Raw genomic sequence first — 21,419 nt, forward strand, 5'->3', positions numbered from 1 at the left:
AAAGATATTTGCCCCTCAAATCATGATGATATTGTTTGCTTTTCTTTTAGTTTTTAGTTTTTGTTTTAACTTTTTATTTATATTATCTTTTTTTTCTCAAATTGGTTGGGTCTATAGTGTTAGGTGCGGAGATCAAGACATTTTTCCACTTCTAATTAATGGACTACAATTAATTGGCAAGATCTTTCTTTCCCAAATGGGCTGCAATGGAGCTTTCGTCGTAGGCCTGGTGACTGTGTGCTGGGGACCCCACTGTGCTGTCTGTCTGTTACGGTGGTCTGTGTGTCTACCCTCACCACCACCACCCCTTATTGACGCCAGGGTTGTATGTTCTCCAGGTTTACTCCTTATGAGCACTAGCTTGGCATAGATCTTTCCTGTTTGTACGTAGATTTTAAAATTAAGTTGTTTTACAATTTCTGCAAAATAAACCTTCTGGGATTTTTATTGGAATTTCATTGAATCTTGGAATTAAAGGATAATTGAGTTTCTTAATGATATTGAGGTATCCAATCCATCAACATGGTGTGCCTTTCAACTTATTTAGGTAATCTTTCATTTTCTTTAGTTATATTTTGATGTCATTAAATTTTTTTAAATTTTAGTTATTTAATTTTTCATTCTCTTGTAAGTGGTATTTAAAAATTTTATTTTCCATGTTTTTTTATTATTATATAGAAATAAAGTTGATTTTTATATATTGACCTTCTATTCACCAACATTGTTGTATACACTTGCTGCTGCTGCTGCTGCTAAGTCGCTTCAGTCGTGTCCGATTCTGTACGACCCCATAGATGGCAGCCCACCAATCTCTCCCGTCCCTGGGATTCTCAAGGCAAGAGTACTGGAGTGGGGTGCCATTTCCTTCTCCAATGCATGAAAGTGAAAAGTGAAAGTGAAGTTAGTCAGTTGTGTCCGACTCTTAGCGACCCCATGGGCTAGAGCCTACCAGGCTCCTCCGTCCATGGGATTCTCCAGGCAAGAGTACTGGAGTGGGGTGCCATTGCCTTCTCCGATACACTTGCTATTTTTGTTATTTCTTTAGTAGATTCTTTTAGCTTTCTGCATGCATAAACATGTCATCTGTAAATAATGGCTTTTTTTTTCTTTTTCAACTTTAATGGTGCCTTTTCCTTCTTTTTCTACTGGCCAGGATACAGTACAGTGTTCAGTATTTTTCAGACATGTATATTGTAAATATACACTTCTTGCCAACAACCTTTTTTTACACTCATGGTGTTAAGTGGTGATGGTGGATATTCCTTTCTTGTTCCTGACCTAGCAGAAGGTTTCTAATATTTAACCATTAAGTTTGAAAGTTGTATGGTTTTATTTGTAGACATCCTTTAGTGTAGATCACAGCAGTTTCTTTCTATTTCTAGTTTTCTGACTTAAAAAAAAAAAAGACCTTAAATGGGTGTATAAATTGGGATTAATTAAAATTCAGAACTTGCATTGAATGGAAGAAAAGGCCATAGCCAGGAAGCATATATTTACAATATATATGTCTGAGAAAAGGCTTAAAGAAAAGACAGAGACTCTAACTAAACTGAGCAAAGACAACTTGAAGGAATTTCCAGTAGCCAAAGCAGCTAGTAGAAACCAAGCAACAACAAAAACAATTTGTCTTAGATAATATCCAAATAATAATACATATCCTTGAGCCCATACTTTATAAAGAAATGATTATGTAAAAAAATAAATGGAAAGAGACAAATACTTCTCACAGAAGAATTGCAAGCAGTATGCCTAGATCCTTCTCCTCTGGGAGGATGGACTTAATCCCTCTTCTCTAATACGGAGTGCACTTAGTTACTCACCCCCAGGAAAGGAGAACCCAAAGGAAAGGCAGAGCTGCCAAGTGGAGAAAGCGCCTGGTGAAGTCCACTCCGCAGGGCTAAGGCTTCGCAGGGCTCTTATTTGCTCTCTGGAAAGCAAATAGACCTTTCACCTCTATGGGACTCTACAGAGAAAGCCACATCACAGATAAAGATAGAGCTAGATCATGCAGGGTCTTTAAGGATGCAGTAATAATTCTCGGTTTTGTTTTTTAAAAAAAATCAGTGGAAAGGCACTCAGGAAAAAAAAGAGTTGAGGGTTTTGCAGGAGCACAAGAAGTACAGAGAGAGGTCAGGGAGCCCTGGGCAGGAGAGCACAGGGAACACGGCTGTAGGAGCCAACAGGCAAGGAGGACTTCCTACACACCCCAAGCAAGAGGTGATGCTGCAGCTTTGTTCTCCCAGGGCCTAGGAAAAAGTGCTTCCAGCAGGATCCGTACGGAAGCAGAAAAGATCCCAATATATTGTCTACAATGATTATTTTTTAAATGCCAATTAGACATCAAGGGACGCAGCAGTACTTTAAGGTCAAGTTTTTCCTTTGACTATAATAGCCCTTCCCTCCTAAGTAAGCAATGCTTTCTGCTTAATGCAGAAAGTCATTTCCTCAGTGTACACTCCATAATGAAGTGACTTCTGGATGGCATTGCTTGGTTGATTTATTACTGCCACTGGGTGATGGGAAGACTTCCACTGGAAGGCTTTTACAATTTATCAAGTTTTGTTGGCCTGAGGAAGGGTAATTACTCTCCCGGGTTGATGTGATGTGTGAACCAATGCAAGCACCAGGGACACGAACAATGACCAACCTTTTACTCAAACGAAATTAAACTGTAGCATATTTACTATACACAGAAGAGACATTTAAGAGTTCCCAGGGATGGCTGTGTGAAGATCCTCATCTTCAAATCCCCAAATACAATGTGACATATGCATTTATCCTTCTACACACTCGATGGCCTGGAACTGGGGGGGCACTTATTGGTCGAAGGATATGCTTTTGCAACTCAAATAAAATAATTCTCTAAAAACTGTAAGTCAATACATGGCATGACTTTCAAAGTGACTCATGAATAATGAAAATTACAAAGGCTAACCAATGTATTTTTAAAATTCACATGGTGATGTCAAGACTACCAAGTTGCTGTTTTGATCATAAGTTTTGTTTTGATCATAAGTTTTGTTATATGATTTCATAACAGTAAGACATGGGGATATTTACCCTGAAAAAGAGAGGGCGATGAGGACACAAAGTATCTGTCTTCAAATAGTCAAATGTTGTCATGTAGAAGATGGAACATTTATTCTGTAATACTGCAGAGAGCAAACTAGAGAAGACTAGATGGTAAGAGTGAGAAAGAAAAAGTAGACTTATCGTAAGCAGTATATCCCTAATAATTATAGTTGTCATAGTAGTCTGTTTTTATTTTCTGTTTGTTTGCAAAGCAATGAGTTTCTCATCACTCAAAGTCTTCGCACAGAAGCTGGGATCAGTGCTACAGAAAAGCTAGAAGTGATGACTACATGAGGTGCAGTTTGAGCTCCATTACCTAGGAAATGACTTAAGACTCTAAGCACTTGTGTTAGTTGATATATGAGACCAACAAGTCAAAATTCTAGTTTTAAGATTTCTATTTCTGGGACATAATAAAATTTATTGGAAAACCTTGTATCAGACTACATTTTTTTTAGGGGAAAAAAAATATTTTCCTCAACCTCCTGAGCCCAATACACACAAAAGAGGTGGCTTTATGTACTGTATGTTTTCAAGTTGTCCTCCTTATCCCACCAACATAGGGGTCCTAGGTTGCTAAGAATTGAGGAGGGGTGCAGTGAAGTGAAGTCAATGCAATAAGTAGTTACCTGTGGGCCTCTGAGGTTCCTCTGACCTCTCTGACTCCCCCCTGATGGGAGAAGTGGTTCCTCTTCCTTCGTGGGATCTGTCCTGTCCAAGTGCATCTGTTCCAACCCCAGCTGCCCAGCCCCCACCACTCTGGGGGCTTTTATCCCAGTAATTAGTTCAGGAATTGTTATGTGACCCCAGCTGACCCCAATCCAGCCACTTCTCTGAGATTCTCCTGAGATGGAGCTGGCACTTGAATGCCCCTTCCCTCATGGCCACCTGAGCCGTGGCTTATCAGCTCAGTCACTGCGGGTCGTATTCCCTCTTCTGAGGAAACAGTCCACCCGGAGAGAAGAGAACAGTCTAGACCCTTCTTCATACTACCAAAGAGAAGTATTTTTAAAACCAAGCTAGAGCTATTGTAACAGCGAAATGAGAGGTAGTATCTATTGAAAGGATAACAATAGCTCCTAAGAGCTCCTAAGAGCTCCAGGAGGCAGGATAGTTCCAGGTCTAATGTCTTGGGATCTGAGAGTAACGATTCAGTGGTTATTATGTCTAATACAGCTTCTACGTGCAGGTGGGCTCAGTTCTCTTTGAATTCAGTATGCTTTGCTGAGACCCTTTTATGTGCCAGGAACTGTGAATGGTAGCGATTAACACACAAAGGTAAGCCACATGAGTCTCTACTGATCATGAACTTAGTGGTAGAGACAGAATGTCAAGTAATGAGGTAATCCAGAACATTAAGATGCACTTCTGGGGTAGAGAGTAGGCACTGAGCACATGGGGAGGAGCCTAAGCCTGTCTTGCGGATCAGGGATTTATGCAATTTTGTGGTATATCTCAGGAAGCTTTGTACACATGTGGTTCATGAAGAAGTGATTTAACTTTAGTCCTGAATGAACAGGAAGAGCTACCTTGGTAAAGGGGAAGGAAGAGGTTCCATTAGCTTAGAGGAAACAAGGTCAAAGCTGAGAGAAATATTTAGGCAATATTTTATTTCCCAGGGAAATAAAGGCATGCATTCACACAACAGCTCATCCACAGTCCTCAACATAGCTTTATTCAGAACAGCCTCAAACTGGAAACAATAGAGATGCTTGTCAATGCATCAATGTCTAAACAAAATTTGTTATATCCAAAACATGCAATACTATTCAGAAAGTACATTTGTGGTTGCCAGGAGCTAAGGACAGAGGAGACAGGAAGGGGAGTGCATAGACATGAGGGATCCTTGTGATGATGCAAATGTTCTGTATCAACTCTGTCCATCCATATCTGTAAGACAGTACCATAGGGGGAAACCAGGTAAAGAGTAAATGGAATTACCCTGTGTCATTTCTTACAGCTTCAGGTGTATAGATGATTAAATAACAATTGAATGTTCAATTAATAAAAGCCAGATGGTGACCTATTTGGTGGGAAATAAAAAATAGAATGTGTGCCAGTGTGCTTACTTCATCAAGAGGAATGATGAAGTACAGCCAGGTAAATTAAGAAGTCATAGGCACTCATAAATCTCTACCATTAATAGAACCTCTCAGCTGACAGAAGTAGAGGTGAGAAAGCCATAGTGGGCTGGGGGGCTGCGTCCCATCTCTTCCTTGAGTGGCACTGAAATGAGCTTGAGATATGAGGCTAACCCTTGACTGACCTTATTCACAGTATGAATGGTTTCACACCCACATGACTTATTTAAGGGCATCTCAGTGTCTTCCCTTCCCCTGCCAAAAAAAAAAAAAAAAAAAAATTCAGCAATAACCATTCTGGAAACTATTCTTCTTGCTAACTGATGCCTCAGTTTCTACAAGATTTACATCTTAGGTTTGGCCTTATGATAATATATATGAATTGATGGAAAATATTGCCTCTTACAGGACATTCCAAGAGTTAATAAAGCTTACAGATAAAGATACCTTATAGACAATAAAAAAAAAAGTGACCACAGGGAAGTACTTGTGGTGTGAAAAGAAATGACAAGGTTTCAGCTTCTACTCACCATACTTCATCCATTACGTTCATCAACCGAGTGACTTTGAGCTTGTGCGATGTTGACCCTGGTTTTGTGAGATAATCCCTGAATCATCCAGATTGGCTATACTGCAAAGATTTGGGGTAGTCTATTTGTTTTGGGACCACATAAGCTACTTGGGGCTTCCCTGGTGGCACAGACAGCACAGAATCTGCCTACAATGAGGGAAACCTGGGTTTAATCCTTGGGTTGGGAAGATCCCCTGGAGAAGGGAAAGGCTACCCACTCCAGTATTCGTGCCTGGAGAATCCTATGGCCATAGAAGCCTGGTGGGTTACAGTCCACGGGTCACAAAGAGCTGGACGTCACAAAGCGACTAACACAAGCTTTTCAATTTAACTGGACACAGACTTGGAGAGGAGGTGCCTGAAGCATAGATCCTTGAGATGAGAGACTTTTTAGTTTGTTTTCATGGTTCTAAAAACCACACCACTTCCCTCTGCTTTCATTTTCGTCTGAGCAAGGATAACAGTTTAGTAAATCCACAAGCATATTTAAGCAACAGTATGTTGTTATGTTGAAGCTGAAAATAAAGATTGTTTTATTCAGGGTCAGATCCTGGTTTAACACAAATCTCCTCATTAATTCTTTGCTATGGAATTACAAGGAACCTTGTTAAATAGCCCTGGACACATCTGTATGGTTACTGTTCAGTGCTAACAGTAAGTCCATACTTATTTATTTATTGAATAATAGCTTCTGTATTCCCTGATTCCATTCACAAATATTAAAAGATAATGGTGACATATTTATATTTCACTGGATTTAATTTGCTAGATTATTTGTCCCCCAGGAAATACTATAATTGTTATAATTATTATTTTCCAAATAATCGAATGCAGACATCTCAGGATTATTTAGTTGGAGGCATGGAACTGAGAATGATTATTTAGAGAAAATCTACTTGTAATACAATTTGCAACTGCATTATGCCACTTGCTCTAAGCGAACTTGAGTAAATTGATTTGCAAGTAAAATATTTAATAGAATTAATATTAGTGCCATTTTATATTGACTTATAAAATTCCAGTGGTGTTTCAGAGACCATTCTTGAGTGCTAAAATTACTTATATATCTTGTCAGTTAATGATGAAGAATTGTGGTAATTGCCTAAAAAAATGTAAACTTGTAAATGACAGTGTCCTATAATTTAACTTTTAATTTCTAGAAAGTGTACACATAACTTTTAGCAACAGCATTCTTGCATAAAGTAAAAGTATTAGAACGTATCTTCATTTTATGTATTTTATATATACTTGCCCACGTTTTATTCATGTTTTTATCTTTTTGACCTTTTCATGTTGGCATTTGAGAATAACATGTCTTAAATTTGCAAAAGTACGGTTTTAACCATTTTCTAGTTTACATGGGCCAGATTCACACAGTAACACAAAATTCTTGAAACTGAAATAGGAAGACTGACCTGTACCTTGGAGGACTGCACGGGTACATGTTTATCTCTAGTTGTCTAGTTTGATTCTGATGGGGAACTTTCCAATTAGAATCCAGGATCTATTTTCATGTCATAGAGAACTTTGTTTCAGTAAATGCTCCAAAAAGAACACTAAAACCCCAAAGTGGGCCTCTGAGTGGACATTTTCACTTGTATTTAATTTGTGGACGTGGGCTGAGATTAGTATGTTACTTTGGATGTCTAAGGAAAGACACAGCATCAAGTCAGATGAAAAAGATAAGCTTATTCTGTGCCAATGTTATAACCTAAAAGCACATGACAGCTTGACAGCTTATAAATTTGATACATTGACTTTTTAAAGCAAGCGTGTTATGAGACGCAAAGAGAGGACATAATAGATTACATAAAGTTAAAAGAAAAACAAACTTGTACTAAGGACCTAGTTTTTAAAAAAGATTATGATTGATACTTTACCTAATCATTTTATGCCTCTGCCTGACTTTGCATCCTGTCTAGAGGTATCCATTTTCTTGAATTTCACGTAATCATTCCTTTATTTTCTTTATTGTTCTATTGCCGTCTATGTATACATTCCTAAACAATAAATTCTGTTGAATGTGTCTGCTTTGAACTACCTGTAAATGGGGTCTTACTACATGAACTCCTGTGTGACTTATTTTTCTCTACATTATGTTCTGGAGATTTCTCCACAGTGATGTATTTGGTTCTGGTTAATTTATTAATTTATTTTTTACTGCTCTGGAATATTCTACTAAAGAGATATTTTGCAACTGATTTGTCAGTTCTGCTACTGATAGGCATTCCAATTATTTGCCTCCTTTTCTTAAAAAGAACTCAGAGAACATTCTTATATAACTTCATGGTCCCATGGACAATATTTCACTGGAGGAATATTTAGTCATAAGCATGTTCAGTTTTTCAAGATAATCCCATATTGTACCAATTTACATTTATTGGTACAATGACCAATCCCATACATTACCAATTTACACTGATGCATGTATGCTTTCTCATTCTTCTATATCTTCTCCAACTTGATTTTATCAGACTTTAATTTTTGACAGTTTGTTGGAAGAGGAAGAGATTTGAATTGTGGACTTCATTTCTATTTTCCTGATTTGTACTCTGGATGACTCTCATAGAATGCGGGCCACTCATATTCCACTTCAGAAAATACCTATTCATGTCCTTTTTTGGGGGCTAGTTTTTCCATCGGATTGTTTGTGTTTTTCTTATTGATTAGTGAAAATATTTTTTAATTCTATGAATGTCAGTTCTTTATTCATTTTAAGTGCTCAAAATATCCTCTCTCAATTTGTGGCTTGCCGTTTTGCTTGACAGTATCTTTTAATGAATAAAAGCCTTTTCATTCTATAGTAGTCAAAATTGTCAATATCTTCTGCCTTTTGAAGGGGTCTTGCTTAAGAAATATTTTGCTACCTATAGACTGTAAGACTCTCTCACGTTTTTCCTAAAAACGCTCAGGGCAAACAACCTTGTTTTTCAAGATGAATTAACTGTTTGCCGTAGACGTCATCCATTTCCCACTCATCTGCCCTGCACCCTCCAGGATGGATCTTTGCCACAGTGATGGGTTTGTTTCTGGGCATTCTGAATGTTTAAATCTGCTTTAGGGTTTATATCTGTTTTAATTAATCTTATTTAACAATTTATCTTTATGACAGTTTCTTTATTAAACATTTGTAATTTAATTAATATTACACTATAATATCTAGTTGAGCAATTACTTCCACCTTATTCTTCTTCAACAGTGCCTTGGTGATCCTTGGTCATTTGTCTTCCTTCTAAATTTTAGAAATAGTTCATGAAGTTTGTGAAAACTATGTTGGGAGACTTGTTTGAATTGCACTGAAATTATACACCAGTTTCCCCCACAGTCAGTCTCCCCCATCAGGAAGCTTCCATAAGCCTCTTATCCTTATCCATCAGAGGGCAGACAGAATGAAAACCACAATCACAGAACTAATCAAACTGATCATATGGACCACAGCCTTGACTAACTTAATGAAACTATGAGCCATGCCATGTAGGGCCACCCAAGACAAATTGGTCATGGTGGTGAGTTCTGACAAAATGTGGTTCACTAGAGAAGGGAATGGCAAACCACTTCAATATTCTTGCCTTGAGAACCCCATGAACAGTACGAAAAGGCAAAAAGATAGAACACTGAATGAACTCCCCAGGTGGGTAGGTGCCCAATATGCTACTGGAGAAGAGTGGAGAAATAACTCCAGAAAAAATGAAGAGATGGAGCCAAAGGAAAAACAACACCCAGCTGTGAATGTGACTGGTGATGGAAGTAAAGTCCACTGCTGTAAAGAATAATATTGTATAGGAACCTGGAATGTTAGGTCCATGAATCAGGGTAAATTGGAAGCAGTCAAGCAGGAGATGGCAAGAGTGAACATTGGCATTTTAGGAATCAGCAAACTAAAATGGACTGGAATAGGTGAATTTAATGCATATGACCATTATATCTACTACTGTGGGCAAGAATCACTTAGAAGAAATGGAGTGCCTTCGTAGTCAACAAAAGAGTCCGAAATGCAGTACTTGGATGCAACTCAAAAATGACAGAATGATCCTGAGTCATTTCCAAGGCAAAGAACCATTTGATATTACAGTAATTCAAGTCTATGCCCTGACCAGTAATGCTGAAGAAGCTGAAGTTGAATGGTTCTATGAAGACATACAACACCTTATAGAATACCCACAAAAGATATCTTTTTCATTATAGGGGACTGGAATGCAAAAGTAGGAAGTCAAGAGATACCTGGCAAATTTGGCCGTGGAGTACAAAACGAAGCAGGGCAAAAGGTTAACAGAATTTTGTCAAGACAACACACCGGTCATAGCAAAAACCCTCTTTTAACAACGCAAGAGACGACTCTACACATCGACATTGCCAGGTGGTCAATACCAAAATCAGATTAATTATATTCTTTGAAGCCAAAGATGGAGAAGCTCTATACAATCAGCAAAAACAAGACTGGGGGCTGACTGTGGCTCATATCGTGAACTCCTTATTGCCAAATTTAGACATAAATTGAAGAAAGTAGGGAAGACCACTAGACCATTCAGATACTACCTAAATCAAATCCCTTATGATTATACAGTGGAAGTGACAAATAGATTAAAGGGATTAGATCTGATAGAGTGCCTGATTAACTATTGACAGTAGTTTGTGACATTGTACAGGAGCCAGTGATCAAGACCATTTCCAAGAAAAAGAAATGCAAAAAGGCAAAATAGTTGTCTGAAAAGGACTAACAAATAGCTGAGAAAAGAAGAGGAGCTAAAGGCAAAGGAGAAAATCACAGATATATCCATCTGAATGCAGAGTTCCAAAGAATAGCAAGGAGAGATAAGAAAGCCTTCCTTAGTGATCAATGCAAAAAAAAAAAAAAAAAAAAAAAGAACACAACAGAATGGGAAAGACTAGAGATCTCTTCAAGAAAATTAGATATACCAAGAGAACATTTCATGAAAAGATGGGTACAATAAGAACAAAAATGGTATGGACCTAACAGAAACAGAAGATATCAAGAAGAGGTGGCAAGAGTACACAGAACTGTGCAAAAAATAATCTTCAGAACCCAGATAATCACGATGGTGTGATCACTCACCTAGAGCCAGTCATCCTGGAATGTGAAGTCAAAAGGGCCTTAGTAAGCATCACTACGAGCAAAGCTAGTGTAGGTGATGGAACTCCAGTTGAGCTATTTCAAATCCTGAAAGATGATGCTGTGAAAGTGCTGCATTCAATATGCCAACAAATTTGGAAAACTCAGCAGTGGCCACAGGACTGGAAAAGGTCAGATTTCATTCCAATCCCAAAGAAAGGCAATGCCAAAGAATGTTCAAACTACCACACAATTGCACTCATCTCACATGTTACCAAAGTAATGCTCAAAATTCTCCAAGTGAAGCTTCAACAGTATGTGAACCATGAACTTCTGAAAGTTCAAGCTGGATTTATATAAGGAACCAGAGGTCAAATTGCCAACATCCACTGGATCATAGAAAAAGCAAGAGAGTTACAGAAAAATATCTGCTTCTGCTTTATTGACTATGCGAAAGCCTTTGATTGTGTGGACCACAACAAACTCAGGAAAATTCTTAAAGAGATGGGAATAACAGACAACCTTACCTGCTTTCTGAGAAATCTGTATGCAGGTCAAGAAACAGCAGTTAGAACTGGACATGGAACAATGGACTGGTTCAAAATTGGGAAAGGAGTATGTTGAGGTTGTATGTCTCCACCCTGTTTATTTAACTTATATGCAGAGTACATCATGTGAAATGCTGGGCTGGATGAAGCACAAGCTGGAATCAAGATTGCCAGGAGAAATATCAATAACCTCAGATATGTAGAGGACACCAAACTTATGGTGGAAAACAAAGAAGAACTAAAGAGCCTCTTGATGATAGTGAAAGAGGAAAGTGAAAAAGTTGGCTTAAAACACAACATTCAGAAAACTAAGATCATGGCATCCTGTCCCATCACTTCATGGCAGACCAGATGGAGAAACAGTGGAAACAGTGAGAGATTTTTTTCTTTTTTCTTTTTTTTTTTTTGCGGGGAGAGGGGGCTCCAAAATCACTGCAGATGGTGACTACAGCCATGAAATTAAAAGACACTTACTCCTTGGAAGAAAAGCTATGACAAACCTAGCTGCTACTGCTAAGTCACTTCAGTCGTGTTCAACTCTGTGCAACCCCATAGACAGCAGCCCACCAGGCTCCCTGTCCCTGGGATTCTCCAGGCAAGAACACTGGAGTGGGTTGCCATTTCCCTCTCCAATGCACGAAAGTAAAAAGTGAAAGTGAAGTCGCTCAGTCATGTCGGACTCTTAGCGACCCCATGGACTGCAGCCTACCAGGCTCCTCCATCCATGGGATTTTCCAGGCAAGAGTGCTGGAGTGGGGTGCCATTGCCTTCTCCTGACAAACCTAGACAGCCTATTAAAAAGCAGAGACACTATTTTGCCAACAAAGTCCATCTAGTCAAAGCTATGGTTTTTCCAGTAGTCATGTATGGATCTGAGAGTTAGACCATAAAGAAAGCTGAGTGCTGAAGAATTGATGCTTTTGAACTGCTTTTGGAGGAGACTATTGAGAGTCCCTTGGACTGCAAGGATATCAAGCCACTCAATCCTAAAGGAAATCGGTCCTGAATATTCATTGGAAGGACTGATGCTGAAGCTGAAACTCCAATATTTTGACCACCTGATGTGAAGAACTGACTCATTTGAAAAGACCCTGATGCTGGGGATGACTGAAGGCAGGAGGAGAAGGGGACAACAGAGCATAAGATGGTTGGATGGCATCATTGACTCGATGGACATGAGTTTGAGCAAGCTTTGGGAGTCGGTGATGGACAGGGAAACCGAGTGTGCTGCAGTCCATGGAGGTCTCAAACAGTCAGGCATGACTGAGTCACTGAAGTAAACTGATATATCAGTTTGTGCAGCATTAATTATATGTCCAATATTAAGTTTTCATTTTAAAATTGCCATATCTTTCATTTGAAAGTGAAAATGAAAGTTAGTCATTCAGTCATGTCTGACTCTTTGTGACTCCATGGACTGTAGCCGCCCCCACCCCCACCAGGCTCCTTTGTCCGTGGAATCCTCCAGGCAAGAATACTAGGTTGGCTTGCCATTTCTTTCTCCAGAGGATCTTCATGACCCAGGCAGTGATCGAACCCAGGTCTCCTAGCATTGCAGATGGTCTTTACTGTCTGAGATACTATAGTCGCCCATCTTTAACTTAGATTTTCTTTAGTATTTGTTTTTAAATTTCTTATACATATTTGGTTTGATGGTATTGAAACTGAATGTTAATTTAAAAAAATTTTTAGTTTATTACCAAAATCACTGCAGATGGTGATTGCAGCCATGAAATTAAAAGACACTTACTCCTTGGAAGGAAAGTTATGACCAACCTAGATGGCATATTAAAAAGAAGAGACATTACTTTGCCAACAAAGGTCCGTCTAGTCAAGGCTATGGTTTTTCCTGTGGTCATGTATGGATGGGAGAGTGGGACTGTGAAGAAAGCTGAGCACCGAAGAATTGATGCTTTTGAACTGCGATGTTGGAGAAGACTCTTGAGAGTCCCTTGGGCTGCAAGGAGATCCAACCAATCCATTCTAAAGGAGATCAGTCCTGGGTGTTCATTGGAAGGACTGATGCTGAAGCTGAAACTCCAGTACTTTGGCCACCTCATGCGAAGGGCTGACTCATTGGAAAAGACTCTGATGCTGGGAGGGATTGAGGGCAGGAGGAGAAGGGGACGACAGAGGATGAGATGGCTGGATAGCATCACTGACTCGATGGACGTGAGTTTGAGTGAACTCCAGGAGTTGGTGATGGACAGGGAGGCCTGGCGTGCTGCAATTCATGGGGTCACAAAGAGTCGGACACAACTGAGTGACGGAACTGAACTGAAAGTCCTATATGTTTTTCTTTTCTACTTAAAATATTTTCTTTTTAATGATTTAAATAACTTTGCAGTCATAGAATAGAAATGCAATTCTACCTTGGTGTATTGATTTTGTGTAGAGCAATTATGTCAAGTTCTCTTACTAATTGTAGTAATTTCCCTATAGATTTCTTGAGACTACTGTAGATGGTCATATTTGCTAAAAACAGCAATTTGGTTTCTTTTATTCATTTTACCTTTAATTTCTTTATTTATCTATTTTGCTATATATTCCCTTATTTTTGTCTGTCTTAAGTAAAATGGTTGTAGCTTTTCATTCAGTCATCAAATATTCAGCCATAGCTTAGCATATGCCAGCAAACAAAACCATCAAAACCCTGAATGTATATTTAACAAAAGTGAAGACAGAAAATAGCCACTCAGCATAATAAATAGCTAAACTAGATACTGTTGTAATAGTGATGGGTGTCATGGGGGAAACAGTACAAAAAAAGGTGGGGAAGTTCTGGGGAGGTGTTGCAGGTTTCAGTTAGTTGATCCATCAGGTAGCTATCTGGAGTCAGGGCAATAACTGGGCAAGAAATTTCCAGAAAGAGGCAATGGTTAGTCTTTTAGTTCAGAACATGCCAACATGATGTTCAGACACATCACAAAAGCAAGGAAGCTTGTGTGGAAAGAGGAAGGCCAAGGCCTTGGGAGAGGTCAGGGAGGTGATAGAGGCTGGAACAATTCAGGGTCTGGGGTAATTTAGGGATTCGGGCTTCTCAAGGGTATAATGGGTGTGGCTAGAAGGTCAGACAGACAAGGACCATGGCCTGTCGTAAGCTTTAAAAAGACTACACGTATAATTGCTACTACATTTGGAACAGCTGGCTTGGTTGGAAAGAGGATCCAGGCTGACTGCAGAAGCAGTCCCAACACTCCAGGTGAGAGATGAACATGCCCTGAAAAGATGGCAGTAAGAGGTCCAGCTCTTGATATTTTTGGAGACCACAGTGAATGAGATTTCCTGATAGAATGTTAGATAAAGAGGCAGAGTAGAGTTTATTAACCACTGGAAGAACAGAGTTGCCAGCTGGCAAAGATGGGATCAGGTTTGAAAGGAGCATCACAGATTTGGTATCAGAACAGCACTTTTGAGATGTCTCTTAGACATAATTTATGGTGCCTCCTGAAGGTTCCTTAGGTTCTTTTCCTCCTACTTATACATAGGTAGGGCATTCTAGGTGCCCCCAGACTGTTAACCTCTTCAAGATCTTAAGTCGTTTAACACTAAACACAAGTCTCAGGCAGGCAGCTGTTCTATGGAGGGGCTTTAAATCCTGGTCAGAAAGTCCCCACATCCCATCATCTTACCCTTCACCAACACATCCCAGACTTTAAGACCGAAGTCACCTTCCTTCTGCTTCACATGCACCCTTGAGAATGTCCTTTAGTGACCCTGCTGGTGACAAGTTCGATTTTGACTAGCTGGATATATTTTTATTTTTCCCTTCTTGAAAGACATAGGGATTTAGATTGACAGCTATTTTCTATCAGCACTTTGAAGAGGCCAATTACTCTGACTTACGACAACTCACTCCAGTCTTTTTGCTTGGGATAGCCCATGAACAGAGGAGCCTAGTGGGCTACAGTCCATGGAGTCACTAAGAATTGGACATGACTTAGCGACTAAACAACAATGTCTTCTGTTCTTACCATTGAGAAATCATTGGTCAGCCTGGTGGCTAGTTCATTGTCTTCCCTCCTTGGCTGCTCCACAGTTTCACAAAAATAAGTATGAATTTTATGAATTTCACTTGCGTTGACTGCAACTCAATAGGTTTCCTGGATATAAATCACAACAGCCCTGAGACTTTTTCGCTGCTGTCATTATCTTTTAAATAGTGATTCTTAACCTTTCTTTATTTTCTTCTTCTGGAATTCTAGTTAGATGAAATCAAAACTTTTCACTTTTTTTCCTGTGGCTCAATCTCCCTGTCATAGTCCTCATCATTTTTTCTCTGTGGCTACATTCTTTATCTGCCAGTTCACTAATTCTTCTTCTTTTTTTTTTTTTTTTTTATTTTCTTCAATTTTCTGTCTAATGCATTCATTTAATTTTAATTTCACTTGTAGAAGATAAAGTTATGATGTTATTCTTTTGAAAATTTTCATGCTTTTGAATAAACTCTTGCTGCTTGTTTATATTTTCAAGCTCTTATTTCTTTAAACATATGAGACAAAATTTATATTCTGATAATTCCCATTTTGGATTCTCTTTTGCTGTCTACAGTTTCAGCTGGCTCTCCTATGTGGTGTCTTTCTTTCTGCCTGAGTTTATACTTACGCAAATGTCAGCTCTTTCCCCTGGATTTATGTGTGTAAATGTCTCCTACCTGGTTCACTCAGCTGGGATTTGGACCTATTTCTGCCAGTGGCCTGGTGTCCTGCCAACCTGAAACAACCTTAAATTCACTCTTCCTTTTTCTTCCTTCCTTCCTTCCACACAAATATTGTGATGTGGGGCTATACATTGTGTGAAATTACAAATACGTTTCCCTCCAACCAGACAGTACCAAAATTGCAGTCAAGCAATCTCCCTTCTGGACAATGGTTTGATTCCTTGAGGATCTCAGGTTTATGAGGAGAAGCATCCTCGGAGACTCCTCACCTTGGTCAGGCCTACGTTTTCTCTCTTCCTTCATACTGAAGCAGATGTTCAAGGCCTCCAGGTTTCTGATGAAATCCCAGGCAAAGCCAGCTTTGGCTCCTGGTTATTCCCCGGGTTTCTGCTTTCATTTTTATTTAGAGCTCAGCAGATTCCTTCTTCTATGCCAGTGCAACAGTGTGACTCAATATTGTCTATCTTCCAGTATTTTGTTTTATCAAAAATATCGAAGTCATCCAGGGCACCTAGCCTACTAGAGATGGAAGTCCCTTTAAGCCTTTTGAGGAGATAATTTCAGAATATCATGTATTTAATAATAAAATAGTCAGAATGAATGATATAATTTTGAATATTGGCCTGAAATTAGCATTGAAATGTGTATTTTCATGACTTAAAGACTAAGAACTATCTACATGCCCTCTTATTATATTTTGGTTTTTTGATACACATCTGACTTCTTTTAAAAATGATTTTTAGAGCCTTAAGCTGGAGAATCCAAGAAAATTGTTCTATAATAATGGCACTTAAGGGGTAGAACTGTGCATGGGAAGGGATCAAAACAGCTTTTATTTGTATTATTTCCCTTTGGATTTTGTTCTATAGTTGCATATAGATTATGCAATTTTAAGCACTAGCATTTTCCTAACAGCATTAATATCTGTATCTATCTAGACTACCGAACATCTACGAAGCACTTGATACTAGTACTTGATAAGAAAATAGAAGATTCTAAGCACAACAGAAGTGATGGAAAAATAAGGTGTAGAAATTTGATCCAGTTTGTAAGAGAAACAGTCTTCTTGGTGGAGGAGGACACAATGAAGAGAGGGGTTTTAATCCTTTTTTTGAAAAAAGTAACGATATTTAGGAAGCAAATGTAATTTATGGCATAACCAGATCTAATGCACTGTCCTTTTAGCTTGGTGAGTCCCAAGGACCCCTCACTGAATCTCCCTGAGTGCCCCCTGAAACATTTCCAATAGAACATCTCATATATAAGAATAACGTTAAAATAGGGAGACTTTAAAAGTAAAGGGAAAAGAAACCCAGAGTTGTTGTGTGTTCAACATCTGGTGGGATAACATTCAATCCCTGGGTCGGGAAGATCTCCCCTGGAGTAGGAAATGGCAACCCACTCTAGTAGTCTTGTCTGGAGAATCCCATGAACAGAGGAGCCTGGTGGGCTGCAGTCCATGGGTCAAAAAAGAGTTGAACATGATAGTGATTAAAACAACAAAACAAACCTCATCTGCAACCTCCTAAGTATGTCATGAAAGCAGTATACACTGAAGAAATTTCTCCCCACGGCACATGCGGCTCTGCCTAATTAGGCCATTGCTTCATGGCTCTGAGTTCCTCGGGGCACAGTGTTATAGGCTAGGACGGCTTTATTTACCACACAGCTCTGTGTGCTTTTACGGTGCCAAATAAATGTTAAATAATAATCATGGGGATTTTAATGTCTTGCTCAGAAGCATCCTCCATGAGTTGCTGTGGGAGACAGTCTAGCAACCGTTTCATTTCCCCCAGTTTTGTATATTTTGAGCAGCCTAGAAGTTGTCTAGTCTGATAATAATCTAAATGTGTTTTACTTAATGCCAACATATATTTTTTTAAATTGGTAGAATGCCATTCATGAGACTCGACGGGCTCTTTGTAATTTTTTTGTGATGCTGCCAACATGATCCATATTCCTCTAGTGTTCCTTCCCCATCCTTGGGTTGATGCACATGCATACACAGGTGAGCACACGTTTTATATTTGTGTGTATATAATTTATTTTATGAAATCTAAAACACACAGAAGTTATTCATTTATTTCAGACCTGATATGACCTTGAGCACCAAACTCACGAGTGCACATGAGTAATAAATAGGTAAGCAGGTAAGTAAACAAACTAAATAGGAAGAAGGGCTAGCTCTTCTCTGCAGCAGAATGTCATGTGTCAAGAGGAAAATGTGGAGACTACGGCAGACTTGCGAAGTTAACATCTTTTCAAATATCAAAATGAAATTGGATCATGCAAGAATCACCAATGGATGACAGATACAGGAGGACATTTTGATGAGAAGCATCAAGTAGCTCCTTGCAACATTCTTTTTCATTTCCAAACAAGGTAACGATGCAGTGAAGACACTGGATACCACGCTGGTTGAGCGTCTGTGGCTGTCATCACTGAGGGACGGATGGAGGCCATGTGCCCCCAGGGACAAGGCCTTGCGAAGGACACAGCAGCTCCTCTGGCCTGTTCTAGCTGAGAACCAACATCCTGAGTCCGGTCCTGCCGAAACATCACACAACAACGTGAAGAATGCTCTGTTTAAAATTGGAAGAGGGACACTGTAACAAAAAAATTCAATTTAAAACCAACTCAAAACCGTAAAGCAATTTTTCTACCAATTTAAAAAAATTAAATAAAATTAAAAAAAAATTCAAGGTTATAAAAAATGTCTGAAGAAATGATTTGGATGAAAAAGGGTTGAAGACACCTACATACAATAACTGACTCATGGCCGGATCTTCTCCTGGATGGAACAGTTTGAAGGACACTATTGGGTCAATTTCAAAAATCGGAGTAGGTTATATAATAGTGGTAAATCAGTGTCAATTTCCTAAAGTGGATAACTGCTGTGGTGATAGAAGAGTTCCATCTTATCAATGTACACTGCAGGGTTTAGGGTAAAAATAATACTCTCTGCAAAAATGCATTTAATCCACTTTCTGTATCCTTTCATACATAAAAATTACTATATATGTGTATATATAATTCATTTCTTCACTATTAGGCCTTCTAATTTCAACTTACAAAACCCCAGTTAAATAAATATTAGCCTCTGGAGAAATGAAGAAAATATTTCTATCTAAAGGCCTGTTGCGGGGAGGGGGGGGGGTGTGTGGAAACAGCATTTCCCCACTTCCTTTTGCTAAAACATGCTAATACTAGGGCTGTAAAAATATTTTAACATTCACAGATTTTTTTTTTTTTTTTTTACAGTATGCCTGTATTTTGCTCCCTTCCTCCATTTTAATATTTCTCCTCTTGTGGTTTGGAGAACAGAAGCTGTGCCTGCCAACACCCAGGACACTGTGAGGACCTGGAGTTTCTCATGTTGGGGATGCCCGGGTCCCAGGCCAGTGGACAGTCAGGAGAACGCAGTGTGTGAAGTGGATTTTATCTGCACGAACACAAAGCCAGAGCCCTGGCCATCAGTGCAGATTCGCCTCCTCCCTCCTATTCATCCCTCCATCCCGCGCCCTTGCCAAGGGCTCCTTTCTCTGACCCCCGGCTTTCTCTGTTCCCCAGCATTCCGGGAACTTCATCCAGCGTGCATAACCCGGGCCCTTCAGTAATCATGCAAACCCAATTCAATGACACGATGCCCTGGCACCTCCGACCCAGCGCCCTGCGGTTTCCGGCTACGCCTCCAGCTGCGTCACTGCCCACGGATCGACCTGGGTCTGGGTCTCTACTGCGCCTTCTTCCTGAGGAGTCACGCTGAACGGCGATCATGCCTGCCCAGCTCAAGCTCCTTTCCTCGCTGTTCATCCGCATGAAATCTCCCAGTCATCTGCAAAAGGAATGCTGAGAGGCTTTATTGGCCTAAAGCACTGGAGAGGGAAGAAGACGACAACCGGTTTCAAAAAGATAGAAGAGACTTTCCTAAGATGAAAAACTTCTGAGAACCTTCACAGATGGTTGCTGTGCCAGGGAGCTCCCAGCATCTGGCCACAGCGATTCAGTGCACTAGGGCGGCCGAAGCTGTGGATGTCATGCTTTAAAATAAAGTGACCCAAATGTGATTATTAAAGCTTATGAATTTATTTGTTCTGGGTCAGTAACCCTTCACCGGCCGCAGGCGCTTTTTACATAAGGGCCATGAGGATTAGCACTCTCTGTTTAGAATACTCTGATTCTTTTCTAGAAGCAGGGAAAAAATCACCTGACTAACGGCTTGTTTTAATCATTGTGCTCTGTTAAGAACCACTGGATACCTAATTTTTAAAGAATTAACTTAATTTTGCAGAAGAAGTAGAATCAAAGCAATACTCCACATCTCCTCAGCACTTACCACTGGGGAGGTGGTATTTTAAAAAGTGACATAGTAGTGGAAAAGCTCGTGGTTGTAGTGGAAAGGCTAGTGGTTTTGGAAAAAGTCTTATTTCTTTCTCCTTTGTTGGTTAAACAAAAGATCACGGTAGGAAGCAAGAGAGAGTGAGTGAAAGTGAAAGTGACTCAGTCGTGTCTGACTCTTTGTGACCCCACGGACAATACAGTCCATGGAGTTCTCCAGGCCAGAGTACTGGAGTGGGGAGCCTTTCCCTTCTCCATGGAAACAAGAAGGAAAAGTTTAAAAAAAATATACCTAAAATTTTATTTGTGTACAGATGAGAAATTGTCTTAATATATCTCTTTAGAAACTTTCATCAAGTAAAAGAATGTAGAGAGGTGCTAAAATCAAGCTTTTCCTAGAACAAATTTTCGATCTGAGAAGTTTGGTGAATTTATCAATTTAAAAGTAGTATTGAGGGAAAGTGTTTTCTTCTGTGAAATTCTGAGAACCCATGCCTAGAAACGTGAAAAGAAGGAAAGTTGCTCGTTCGCATCTTACTCTATGCAACCCCACTGACTGTAGCCTGCCAGGCTCCACTGTCCATGGACTTCTCCAGGCAAGAATACTGAAATGAGTCGCTACTCCCTTCTCCAGGGGATCTTCCTGATGCAGGTATTGAACCTGGATCTCCTTTATTGCAGGTGGACTCTTTACTATCTGAGCTACTTCTTACTTATTAATAGGCTTTCCTTTCCCTTTCTTGCTGCCTTTTGTACATGTAGGTGTAGTCTGTTAAAATGCACAGATGGAGAGTGACTCTTAGCTAAATTTAGGCTCTTTGTTCCATGCAGGTGGGGATCTACATTGTTGAGTCTGTTGTCACTTTTCTCTTAAAATTTGTGTTGATACAACTTTAAATCAATTCTTGAGACCACATGTATTTAATGGCTTGTCTAATCTTGCTGTACAATCAAATATGAGAGACGAAATTATAAGCAATATTTAAGTATGTGAATGTATCTTTGACTGTTAGTATGTTTTGACTGCTTTTATGCTACTATAAAACACAGAAGAAAACCACAGATGAGATATCTTTGG

The 21,419-nt window shown here is 39.4% G+C and overlaps 1 long non-coding RNA gene across 2 annotated transcripts in view; it reads left to right on the plus strand.

Moving 5' to 3' along the window:
• Positions 1-20,096, plus strand: part of LOC129619496 (uncharacterized) — a 38,871-nt gene extending 18,775 nt beyond the window's left edge. The window contains exons 3-4 of one of the 2 annotated variants that reach the window (XR_008697905.1): positions 17,895-18,011; positions 19,265-20,096. This is a non-coding gene — a long non-coding RNA (uncharacterized LOC129619496). The remainder of the gene's footprint in view (positions 1-17,894; positions 18,012-19,264) is intronic. The other variant, XR_008697906.1, reaches the window with a different exon arrangement.
• The last annotated feature ends 1,323 nt before the right edge of the window (positions 20,097-21,419 follow it).

The sequence above is a fragment of the Bubalus kerabau genome, chromosome 9 (genome assembly GCF_029407905.1).
Source record: "Bubalus kerabau isolate K-KA32 ecotype Philippines breed swamp buffalo chromosome 9, PCC_UOA_SB_1v2, whole genome shotgun sequence".
Lineage (NCBI taxonomy): Eukaryota > Metazoa > Chordata > Mammalia > Artiodactyla > Bovidae > Bubalus > Bubalus kerabau.